The sequence below is a fragment of the Quercus robur genome, chromosome 2 (genome assembly GCF_932294415.1).
Source record: "Quercus robur chromosome 2, dhQueRobu3.1, whole genome shotgun sequence".
In the NCBI taxonomy this organism is placed as follows: Eukaryota; Viridiplantae; Streptophyta; class Magnoliopsida; order Fagales; family Fagaceae; genus Quercus; species Quercus robur.
The window spans coordinates 68603579-68616253 of record NC_065535.1 but is presented as its reverse complement, the minus strand read 5'-3'; the positions used below and the strand labels follow the sequence as shown (position 1 = coordinate 68616253).

Below are 12675 nucleotides of genomic sequence, written 5' to 3'. Positions count from 1 at the left end.
GGGATTATTTAGTTGTTGGAAGTTAAAAATACTATTTAGGTAAATGAAGTTTAATCATGTGAGGAGTTCATGAAGTAAATAAACTTGCATGAAAGTTAAGACAAACGAAAAAATTTATTAAGAGAGTGAATGAAGGCTATTTAAATCCATGTATTGTTCCATTTGTAACCAAGCGAGTAACAAAATACAAAATAGTTATTCTCTTCCTCAGTAGTTCATCTTCATTTTCCACTTCTTTCCCTTTGTGTTTGTGTGTATAAGCCCTCTAATTTCTAAGAGATTGAAACATTTACCCTTCACTACAAAGACAGAAGGAAAAGTTTGGGGAAGGGAGGGAGAGTAACATGCAGAGTATGTGTATTGTGAAACAAATTCTTATCAATTTCCTAACCTATCTCAGAAAGTTGCACCTAAGTAACATAAAGAGGTTGCATTCATGACATGAAATTTGAAATCTACTAGAATGGGGGGAAAGGGAAACTCGTGGTAGTTTCCAAAGAAATCTGAAATCTACTCTAAAGATGGAAAAAGGAGCCTCCCCTCCCTTTTTCTATATTGTTTTATAACTAGAATGGGATAGGAAAATAGACTTTAAAATTTAAAGGGAATTGCAAAGGAGGAAATAAAAGAACCATTTTCAAACTGCAGGAATAAGCACTTTATAATGAATTAAAATCAAAAGGCAACCCACAATTTAAGTTGACAAATAAAGAACCTTCCTCAAATCTGCAGCAGTATGGTACCAATATCAAAAAAAGGAAAAAGATCAATCCAAGATTCCAAGGGCAAACCTATTCAGGAAGCAAAAAAAAGAAAAATGGTTACCAGAAAAATGCATTTGTTGAGCCTGCCTTAGGACTACAAATGGTGGCTAGGTTAACAAAGAGACCAGACAGAGTTACACACTATTTGTCTTTGCTGTTGAGGTGTTCAATACATGCAGCTAAACATTTCCAGCTCTACAAGTTGTATCCATGGTCGATTTCTTTTTCTGGGCTGAGTAACTGATTTCTTAAATGTCAAATTGTTACTTTAGCTTGTATTTTATGAAGATCATATATCACATATTTATTGAAGCACTTTCTAGAGTTGTGGTTTATATTATTGTTATGAAGAGCATATCTCAGATATGTATCATGGGTTAATAAAAGACCTTGGAACTCCCATGGATAAATCTACTTCCCTGCTTATAGTTTGGCCAAAAATCAGCTTATGTTTAGTCAAGGGTCTTACTCACACCATTCCAATTGTTGAACACAACTCAGTTATCCTCATTCAAAGAATACCATTGTAACATGGAGAGTAACTATCAAATTGACACGATATTAAACATAGTTATTAGTTATGTGTACATAACCATGTGAGAGCCGAACCACCATATCATATCTCCAACCTTAACGGCTTGCCAGACATTGAAAATTTTACAACCCAGACCCAGTAGGCTATAGTTTCCCAGGACCCAGTAATCACATTGTACAGATATTTAGAAGCAACAATAATCTTCTTCGGCCCAAAGTAGAGCAACACGCACTAATTATAGTGGGAGGTTCAAGTTCAACCAGGGCCTCCCATTTGTCTAAACTAGGGTCATAAACCTCGGCCCAAAAAGGGTGAAAATGATTTAGACGGTGGGCCTCATAGGCACATTTTATACTGTTGGCTTCAGCAGAGGTGGTATTCCATGCAATGCAAGAGAAAAAAGCAAGTCTTTTCACAGTTGACATGACAAGTAGTAAGTCCTTTCCTTTCACCTAAAGAAAACAAAAGAAAAAAGACAGTACTCTCTGTGGCCATACATGGGCGTTGTTTCAAGATGAAGAGGGAAACTTTGAGTAGCAGAGAGGCCAGCAGTGATCGTAAACTATTTTTTCAGACTTTAACCATCTATTATTAACAACTTTTTTCAGTTTCCATCACTGCCCGTAGGTAGGAAGATCCAAAATCACATAAGGGTCTGACAAGTATGAATCTCACTCTCGTGACTAAAATGAGATAAAGGTATGACAGGTTCGAATCTCTTTAGTTCTGTATCCCAGATTTTGTTTTTGTCTCTGTATTAAACCCGGACTTCAAATCTTCTTGAATCAAATTTCAATTTTCGTCCTTCTATTTCTAAGCCAAGCTCTATATATCATATCTCCGTTCTTGCGTTAACTCACTCCCCCAGCACCAGTCCCACTATTTTAGCAGATCAAATTTGGTGTGGAATTCTTCTACATCATATCTTCTTTCTTTCTCTTTACTCGAAGAATTTGAAGCATACAAATACCCCGTTATGGAGAGATGGCATTTGTATGGACACAGTGCCATCGTATATAATCTTGGGATGGGCGGTGTGGGTAAGAAGGTAAATGAATATTGACTTGATTTTTGCTAAATATTCTGCATATTCTGGTGACTGAGTTGGATGTGTTGTTTAATTTATTAATGAATTTAGAATACATATCTCCAATTTTCTGCGCGTGACCTCTCTTTAATATGTTATGCTGAGGCTGTGTCTGTTTTGGCTTCAAATTGCTTTTGGAAATGCTTTTCCGTAAAACTTGATTATTTTTAAATTCAGTCAACTGAAATACTTTTCCCCTTTGACCATAAAATAACCCAAAACACCCGTAAAATCATTTCCGTTCATATTTTCACTTCAAACCATTCCACTCCTCACACAACACAGTCTAAGCTCTCTCACAGCAGCGCACTCCTCACAGCGCACTCCACACGCACTCCTCACAGCTCCACCCATAGTCTAACGAGCGCCAAACACAGACCCACGGTGAGTTTCCTTTCCATTTCTCAGTCCCGATTCGACCCACGGTGAGTTTACTTTCCATTTCTCAGTCCCAATCCAACCCACGGTGAGTGAGTTTCCATTTCAAATTACTTTCAGAAATGCTTTTCCATAAAACTTGATTGTTTGGTTGAGCTAGTAAATTCAGTCAACTGAAATACTTTTCCCCTTTAACCGTAAAATAACCCAAAACACCCGTAAAATCATTTCCATTCATATTTTCACTTCAAACCATTCCACTCCTCACACAACACGGTTTGAGCTCTCTCACAACAGCGCACTCCTCACAGCGCACTCCACACGCACTCTTCACAGATCCACCCACAGTCTAACGAGCGCCAAACGCAGACCCACGATGAGTTTCCTTTCCATTTCTCAGTCCCGATTCGACCCACGGTGAGTTTCCTTTCCATTCCTCAGTCCCGATCCAACCCACGGTGAGTGAGTTTCCATTTCTCAGTCCTAATCCGACCCACGGTGAGTGAGTTTCTCAATCCAATCCACACACTTCTGATCCACACACCTCCAATCCATACACCTCCAACCAAAACCTGACCTCCGATCCACATTCCCTCAAACCCATCTAGCCAAAATCCACAATGAGTGAGTTTCTCAGTCTGATCCACACACCTTCGACCAAAACCTAACCTCTGATCCACATTCCCTCAAACCCATAAACAACCCAACCTCCTACCCACCCTCTCTGATCCGATCTATATATATATATATATATATTTGTTTATTTATTTACTTTTTTTAATTATCCATTTTGTAACTATTGATTTAAGAATTTAACTGTTGTTGGTGTTACAATTATACAGAAATAGAATGCAATGTGATTTGTTGGTGCAAATATTGATTGTGATGGTATTGTGTGCAGTTATCAACCGGGGCCCGGTGGATTACACAGCTCTTTACAATGAGGTCATGGCTATGATGACGGATGGGTATAGTGAAGACATGCTCGCAACTGCGTTTGACCATCTTTGTGAAAATGAGAAGGCAGCACTGGGATTTCTAGCCAAGAATGTTAGGCTGAGAAAGCTGTGGTTGGATGGTTTTTTGTTCTCACAACTTTGACTTGTCTGTTTCATGTTGACTATGACGGTAGCTTTAGGAATTAACTTTTGTTGTAGTACTAGTATTGACCTACCATTGTATTATATATGTAGTGTTTTATATTATTGGGACGATACAATTGCCCAAATTATGTATTTGTACTATTCAGATACCACGAGTAGGTATCATTTTTGTACACCATGGAGGTGTAATGCTAATGGTGAATGATTGATGTGGCTGTTTTTATATAAATATTATGGGTATATTCAAATGATTATTTTTGATGTTGAAGTGGATGATTATTTTTGTACTGTTACAAATATGTCTAGGCAATGCAAGTGCTTGAATTTGGATGATTAGTTTTGTACTGTTACAGGTTTGTCTAGGTAATGCAGGTGCTTGAATTTGTAAGGCATTTCATATTTTCCGTAAAATGATCCACAAACCAAACATGGGAATTGATTTTCCGTAAAAAACAAATTCCATTTTTCGTAAAATGTTTGATCGAACCAAACATGGGAATTGATTTTCTGTAAAACGAATTCCGAGACAGCCAAACAGCCTGAATACATTTTCCTTTCCCGAAAATAGCATTTCCGGAAAATATTTATTTTCTAGAAAATATTTTACATCCTAAAATGAAATTTATTATTCTTATCCTAAAATAAATTTTATTCTTCCCATTTTCGAAAATCACAACCCAAAAATATAATTATAATAATAATTTAACTATTATTTTAATTAAGTAATGAATTATAGTTAGTAGTAACATTGTTGTTGTTAGTAGTATCAATTAAAGATTTTTTTGGTTGAATATTGCCACTGTTTAAACTTGTTGGTTACACTCAACTCTCCACTTTAGTAGAACGATGATGTCCAGAGACGCACACATTCCACCTACCACATAGAGAGATGACCATCACCTTATAAGATATGGAGGTAATGAAGGGGTTAGTTGTGGATGTGTTGCCGATGGTGGGGAAGACAACGTCAAAGGAATGTTAATGTTTGCTGATATTACTCGAAGTATTTTTGGTGGATCTTGTTTCACTTCACAAGCTAAAGCGCAACGTGAAGAAATAAAAAATAAAGGCATGCAATGAAATGAATGCAATGGGAATAATTTGATGTTACTCCATAGACTTTGATAGTATATGTTGTAGTTTGCAGAAGAGCTACCACATCCACCGGTAGACAATTCACACCCCACAAATGAAACATTGTCTTAAACTAGGACCGATACCTAATAAAGTCATTAAAATATCCTTATGACAATTTATGTCGACACCTTCAGTATTGAGTGTGTATCAAATATTATATTTAAGTTTATTTGTGTTATGTATTTTATGTTATGTTTAAGTTTATGTTAGTATTATCTAATGTTATGTTAGTTTTATACTAAGGGCAAAACTTAGATACAGTTCCTTAGATACAATTACTTAGGTTCTTCTCTTATATTTTAGACATGTGTCTAATTAATAAATTCAACAAATAAACATTAACTTTCTCTGTTTTCTTTTTTTTCCTTATGTTTTTCCTACCTTACCTATGAGAAAGCCAGATCTATTCAACTCTTCAACTAACCCACTAAATAGTCTAAGACTCTAAATCTTATAAATGAAATTTAACCTCAAAGATTTCAACTTCTTTTTTGTTTACCAATGTTTTCTCGGGAACCAACCAAAATTTCAAACCATGTTTTGATTTAGAGATAAACTAATCTGAGATGCAAGAAACTCAAAAGGAAAATCCCAAATTCAAGAAATTATTTAGAAAAATCCAAAGAGATTGAGAGACCTTCAATGGAAACCAAAAGACAAAGATTTTAGGAGTGAGGAGCCAAATTTGCACTCAAAATCACCAATGCATGTATGATTTTTCTCGGAGAAAAAAGAAAAAGAAAGAAACAACAACTACAAGGAAAACTTTTAGAGAGAAAAAGTGTGGATTGCTGGTAAGCCATAAAAAGATGAGAGGATTTTGAAGAAAAAGAGAAAAGAGAAAAAAAACCCAAAGAATTATTATACTAAAGCCTTCTCAAATTTAGTGCCAAATAGGTCTAAATTAAAGAAGCTTTCTTAGATTTTTAACTTAAAGAATCTATTTGCTTTCTCACGGGCCAGGGGAGAAAAAAAAGGAGAAGAAAACAAAAGGAGATGGGTCTTATAACGTCTGTTTGTTGAGTTAACTAGTTAGACAGGTGTCTAAAATATAAGAGTGGGAACCTAAGCAATTATACCTAAAGAACTGTACTTAAATTTTGTCCTTTATACTAAATGTGACACCACTAGGAATTATTTCTTTTTTAATATAAGAATTTTATAGTATATTGAACTTTTAATTTTAAAATTTTTATTTATTAAAAAACAATTAGAAAATTATTATTATTATTTTTAAATTACCTTATCTAGGGGAATCCACAGGTTGGGTGGATTGGGTTTGGGGTGCACCTGCCACTCAACCTGAATAATTTGGGTTAGGAATCATTTCACCCATCGTCGAACGATAGAACCTTGTAAACTATATACAACTCAACTCAAATTTAACGATCAGTCGAATATTGGGTTACCAAAGTCAAAACTTGCATCTCCACTAATCATGCAAATTGCGAAGTCAAAGAGCAATAATATTCCTAAAAATACATTCAGATCTAAGAGGAAAAAATTTTTATATGAAATATGCATAATCTATTATGGAAATGGAAATGATTTTTCATACCCAAATGGAATTATTGCCATCTATATCTATATATCTATATATATAATAATAAGTGAAACTCAGAGAAACTCAAAATAAAATTCCAAATAAGGGTTTCAATTTTGCACCATGTGTCCTAAATTATTTATTCTTAAAGAGTTTTATTTCTTAATTTTAAAATCAAATGTGGGACCACATCATAAATATTCATCCGAATGAGTTATTAAGTACAAAAATCAAAGAATCTAGAATAAATGATTCGTAAAAAAAAAAAAAAAAAGTGCTTCACAATAATTTTTTTTTAAATGAACAATTTATATTTTATACCAAATAATATCCTTACAAATTTTTTTAAAGAGTTAACAAAATATAAAAAATGACTATCAATAGTATTTAAATTGTATATTTACAAATTATATTATGTATCTTATTATATATTTTTAAGTGTATCCATACATATGCATGGAGTTACAAGCTAGTATAAAATAATAGGTAAATAATAGGTGTAGGTGAACAATTTGGTGACCCAATCCTTGTTGCTCAAGTCTTGGTCCAAAAGGTCCCACACAATGAATTTTTGTAGAGTATGGGCTAAAGAACTCGGTTTCAGTTAGTTTAATCGGTTTGATGCATGTGTTAAGGGAATACACAAACAAGAACGAAAATGCCACTGTGTAGAAAGGTCCCCAGAAATGATAAGGCTAAAAACTTGATTAATAGATACAGATCAATACAGTCAGACTTCTCTACAGTATTCTCTCCTTTTCTCCCGTCCCTTCTCTTGGGGGACCTTTACATATTATATAGGCAATTTCCAATCATCTGGGCTTTATACTTGTTGATCATCCAAACCCCCACTTGAGCACCTGTCCCATCAGACACCCCTCTCAATTCTTTGTGAGTTGCGGTAGCCAAGGTAGCACTGTTCAGGAGTCTTCTCCTCATTAATGCGGCCAGGAGAGTAGTTGTAATGCATTTAATGTGATGGTGGTAACATTTGCTGAGATATTTCGGGTTTCCTTCCTTTTTACGTATTTGGAAGATGGACTATAGTGGCTTGGATGTACCTTTACTCCGAATTTTGCAGTATCCGAGGAGAAATTACTCCTCGGACATGTTCTCTTTGCCCCCAATGGGCCTGAATAAGGATTGCTTGGGCCACGCTGACTCCTCGGACAGGCCGCGTCCTCAAACGGACCCAGGGCCCAGCCAGCCTGTTATTTTGGACCGGTCCCCACAATAGGTAAAGCTGAAAGAAAATCCAATTAGATTTCAAATTGGAATTCAATTAGAGTCTAATTTTGCGTCATGTGTCCCATCTATTTTAAGTTTTTAAATTTTTGTGCCAAGTGAGTTAATTCGATGTAAAAATTGGATTTTAATTAGAGTTTCTTTTTGCGACAGGTGTCCTATTTAATTTAATTTTTTTAATTTTTGTGCTAAATAAGTTAATTTAGTGTAAAAAATGATGAGTCCAATATAAGTAAACCATAAAAAACATAATTTTTGAATAATTTTATATTTATGAGCCTTTTTTTTATAAAACTAAAAACAATTCAAGTTTATAAGTCCTCTCTCTCTCTCTCTCTCTCTCTCTCTCTCTCTCTCTCTCTCTCTATATATATATATATATATATTATAATAATAGGTGAAACTGAGAGAAATTTAAATTAGAATTCGATGAAAAGTTCCATGACTTTGAAGTTGCTTAATTTGGTGAAGGTTGTTGATGACATTGAGGACCTCAAAAAGCTCAGGATGTATGCTGTCAACAGCTTACGCTCCATAATGATTTGTTTCAGCTGAGAGTATTGCTTCACTTATTGAATCCACCTGCAGTAATAAGGAGGCTGTCCAGGAACTTTGTGGAATCAATCGAAGCTTTGTTCTTACATGTTCAAAATTGGCCGAGACAATTGAGACCCTAGCTAATCAGAACATGGTAAGTTTCTAGATATTATTGGAACTTTTCTGCATGCAGAAAATGTAAAAAGTTTTATAAACGCAGGAATGCGATTGTTAAAATGGCTGAAGGAAAAAGGAGAGGATACCCAGCTAAAACTACAACAACTTATTTTGCTTAATTCTTTACCCTTCAAAGAGAATTAAACAAAAATTGAAAACTTGGTACTTTTTGCACAATGTGTGTTTATGCGTAAAAATATATAGCTAATGTTATAATGTTGTGTGGTACAACTCTTTTTGCTATTAGTTGTAGATTCAAATTAAAATCGATAACAATTAAGAAGGAATTGTTATGGTTTTTTTTTTTTTTTTTTTTTAATAAAAAACTATGTTTACTTTAACATGATATACATAACTTGACAAAAAGATATGAGACGTTTTCTTCTATCTCAATTTAACGTTTGGATATCTTTGTGAGTAGTGTGTGAGATCCAGTGAGTTCAACAATATTTCTAAACACTTATGCCAAAGAATCAAAATGAGTAATGACATTTTTGCATTCATGATAGTTATATTTTTTCAAAATTTTCTCAATATAATGACTGAACAAGATAAATGCCATCACATGTTTTTGTGGTTTTCATGCCCAAATCAAGATCTTTCTTATCAAAATGACTTCTAAACATATTTTTGTTAAATTTAGTTACACACGTGACATAACAATTTTGGTTAGATTAGTTGTACACAATATCATGGAAAAGTAGAATAACAAGTTCAAATCATATATAATATATTAAGGTTTGGGTTTGTGGTAGGAGTCACTCTCTTAACATAATACTTCAAAAGTTAAGGCATTCGAGTAGCGGCACTTTATCGAATGTGCTATGCTCACAATGATAGTCCCACCATAACCCGATGATACATGTTGTATTAACCATTGTCATTATGTGAAGTTATCAAGTATTAGCGCTTTAACAAATGTGGTGTGCCTCATTGATAGCACCACCAAGACCCTGATATTGCATATGGTATTATTAATTGCTATCATATGACGTGGGGTTATTAAGTCTACACAAAATTAAGGGTCACTAAATAACCTACAGCTCACCTAATAGCCTTCAAACCCACGAGATTTTAACATTAAAATAGTCCAAATATTTAGCTAGTAAAGATTTCTTAAGATGAATACCCATAAATAAAGAAATAATGTAAACCAAAAAATATATTTAAAAAATTCTACATACTGACTGCTAAGTATCATCGCACTATCCTATAGATGACATAGTTGCTGACATAATGTAAGTATATATACATGGTTCAGTTCTTGCAAACGCAACAAACATAATTTTAAATAAATTTTATTTAAAAAGACATTTTAAAAACTTATTAAGTTCACGTACATGATCAATGTTTATTTATTTATTTGAGATGAGAGGAAAAAATTATATTAAAATAAAATAGGGAAACAAATATTGATTTGAATGTAAATTTAATAAGTTTGTTAAAATAACATTTTAGATCAAATTTATTTTAAACTATATATATATTATGTAAAGTTTGCTAGCATACTACTAACTTAGGTAGATCATGTATGATTCATATAATGTCGTCAACTATATTATTTATTGGATCATGTGATGAGGAAGCTTCAACACTTAAAATCCGTGTCAATAGTCAGTATATAAATTTTTTGTCATCTTAAATCTTTACTTGCTGAATTTTGGATTAATAATATTAAAATCTCGCATATTTGTGGGCTATTAGGTCGGGTCATGAACTATTTGGGGAATCTTAATATATTATAAATGGCATTGTACTTTTCCATAATATTGTGTACAACTAAACTAACGGTAATATCCACATTCTTGTAACATTGTAGTAATGTTGCAACATTTTGCAAGCCAAACACCTGTGGCTATATGTTTTATCAATTTAAGTAGAAACAATCCTTTTTTGGTAGCTGATTTAGACCTTCAAAACTCATGAATTGGATCTTTCACATAGATGTATCATCACATCTAACTAGAACAGGCATTCTAACATATGCCTTGCTGTTCATAACAAAGGCAAGCATCAGTGGAGTTAAGTTTCAATTTCTGTCTACCACAAGTACTGCTTGATCTTATAAACTAACACATATAAACTATAAAGTAGACGTGGACAAGAAAATATGTAAACAGAATTTAGATAAATAATTAAAAAAAGAATGCAAAGTAGGTTTTTTTTTTTTTTTTTTTTTAATAAATAAAAAGGGGGTTTCCGGTGTGACACACTACATGACAACAATGGGTCATACCACGTGTACCACACGGGTCTTACTTGGGCTATCACACGAACCGCTCCTTTTTGCGTGTTAGGACAAGGACTCTTACCATCAAGCTATACCTCGTGTGGTGAATGCAAAGTAGTTTTGTCATTATGTCCTACAAAACATATATGAATGACATACAAATTTGTTAAACAGAATTAAAATACAAAAATTATCATTAGTTATAGGCATAAATGCACTTTTGGTCCTTACATTTTGGGTCCATTTCCATTTTGGTCCCTACTTTTCTATTTTACCACTTTTAGTTCCTAAATGAAAAATGCGTTCCATTTTAGTCCCTACCGTCATCTTACTAATAGAAATTGCTAATGTAGCAAACAAAGTACACTATTAGCACAGTAAATGCTAACATGACCATTAAAATAATATTTTAAAATTTAAAATATGCCACATCAGATCAAATAATCAAGAAAAACATTTCTAAACTTCTTATTTTTTAAAATTTAAATAATTTTTTTAATTTTTTTTTTGGAAGAACATGAAGAACTTAGGACATGGTTATTCTTCTCAAGTCAATCATATTCTTTATTTTCTTCCCCAGTTACCATGTTTGGTTGCCCATATATGATTTTCTTTTCTTTTCTTACAATTTCATAGCAACCAGACCCATAAGATCACTCAAATTTACCAAACACAAAGACATGCCCACAATTACATAGACAGAATTTCGGAACCCAAACCCAAAACTCAACCCAATTTTTTTCAACAATTACATAGAGACAAAACTCAAAGACATTCAACAATTACACAAAGACAAACTCAAACCCAGATTTTTGACTCACAAACACAAAACTCAACCCAAACTTTCTTTGAGAGAGAGAGAGAGAGAGAGAGAGAGAGAGAGAGAGAGAGAGAGAGAGAGAGAGAGAGAGAGAGAGAGAGAGAACTGGGTTTTCGGCCATGGGTTTAGAGAGAGAGAGAGAGAGAGAGAGAGAGTTAGGTTTTTGGCCAAGGTTTAGAGATAGAGAAAACTGGGTTTTTGGCCATTAATTTAGAGAGAGAGAGTTAGAATTTCAGCCATGGATTTAGAGAGAGAGAGAGCCCGCCTTTAGTCAACCCCTTCAGCTAAAACCCACCTCCACCTTCACCTTGCGCTTAGAGCCTTTTGTAGAGAGAGATAGTTTGGAGAGACAGCTTGAGATTTTCGTAAAGAGATAGAAAGCTTGGAGATTTTGTTTGAGTTTTTAAGATTTAACATTTATGTTATGTTTGATTGCCAAGAAAGTTTAATAGAAATTGAGAAAGTTACTAAAAAAGATCTCAATCTCTAAAATTCAAAAAGTCATTTTTTTTCCAATTAAAATTAAAATTGATAAATTATAAATTCTTTGTTTTAAAATTTAAATTAAAATGCTGAAGTGACATATTTTAAATATCAAATAATTTTTTAATATTATTTTAATGGTCATATTAGCATTTACTATGCTAACAGTGCACTTCGTTTGCCACATCAGTAATTTCCATTAGTGAGATGACGACAAGAACCAAGATGGAACACATTTTTCATTTTAGGGACTAAAACTGGTAAAACAGAAAAGTAGAGACCAAAATAGAATTAGACTCAAAATATAGGGACCAAAAGTGCAATTACACCTTAGTTATATCCATCATAAAAATAAAAATAAAAATTATAAAATTGGTGCGACCCTGCAAACAAAACACCATTACAAATAGTTTCACATTTGAGCTACACATATAATTTAAGGAAATGAAAGTAATAAAAATCCAGCCAAGTGAACAAAAAAAGTCAAATTTAAACAAGTCAGAATCGAACAAAAAACAGTTCAAATATAACCAAGTCAAAATTGAACCAAAAACTTATGCCCTAATTTCGTTGGAAAAAAAAAAAAAAAAAAAAAAAGACAAGCAACTATGCATGCAAAAATACAAACTTGAAGGA

At 33.4% G+C, this 12675-nt stretch overlaps 1 long non-coding RNA gene across 1 annotated transcript; it reads left to right on the top strand.

Annotated features, from left to right (window-relative positions):
• The first annotated feature begins 1700 nt into the window (after positions 1-1700).
• On the top strand, positions 1701-4121 carry LOC126714702 (uncharacterized). The gene is made up of 2 exons (XR_007651663.1): positions 1701-2347; positions 3666-4121. It is a non-coding gene; the product is annotated as an uncharacterized LOC126714702 (long non-coding RNA).
• The last annotated feature ends 8554 nt before the right edge of the window (positions 4122-12675 follow it).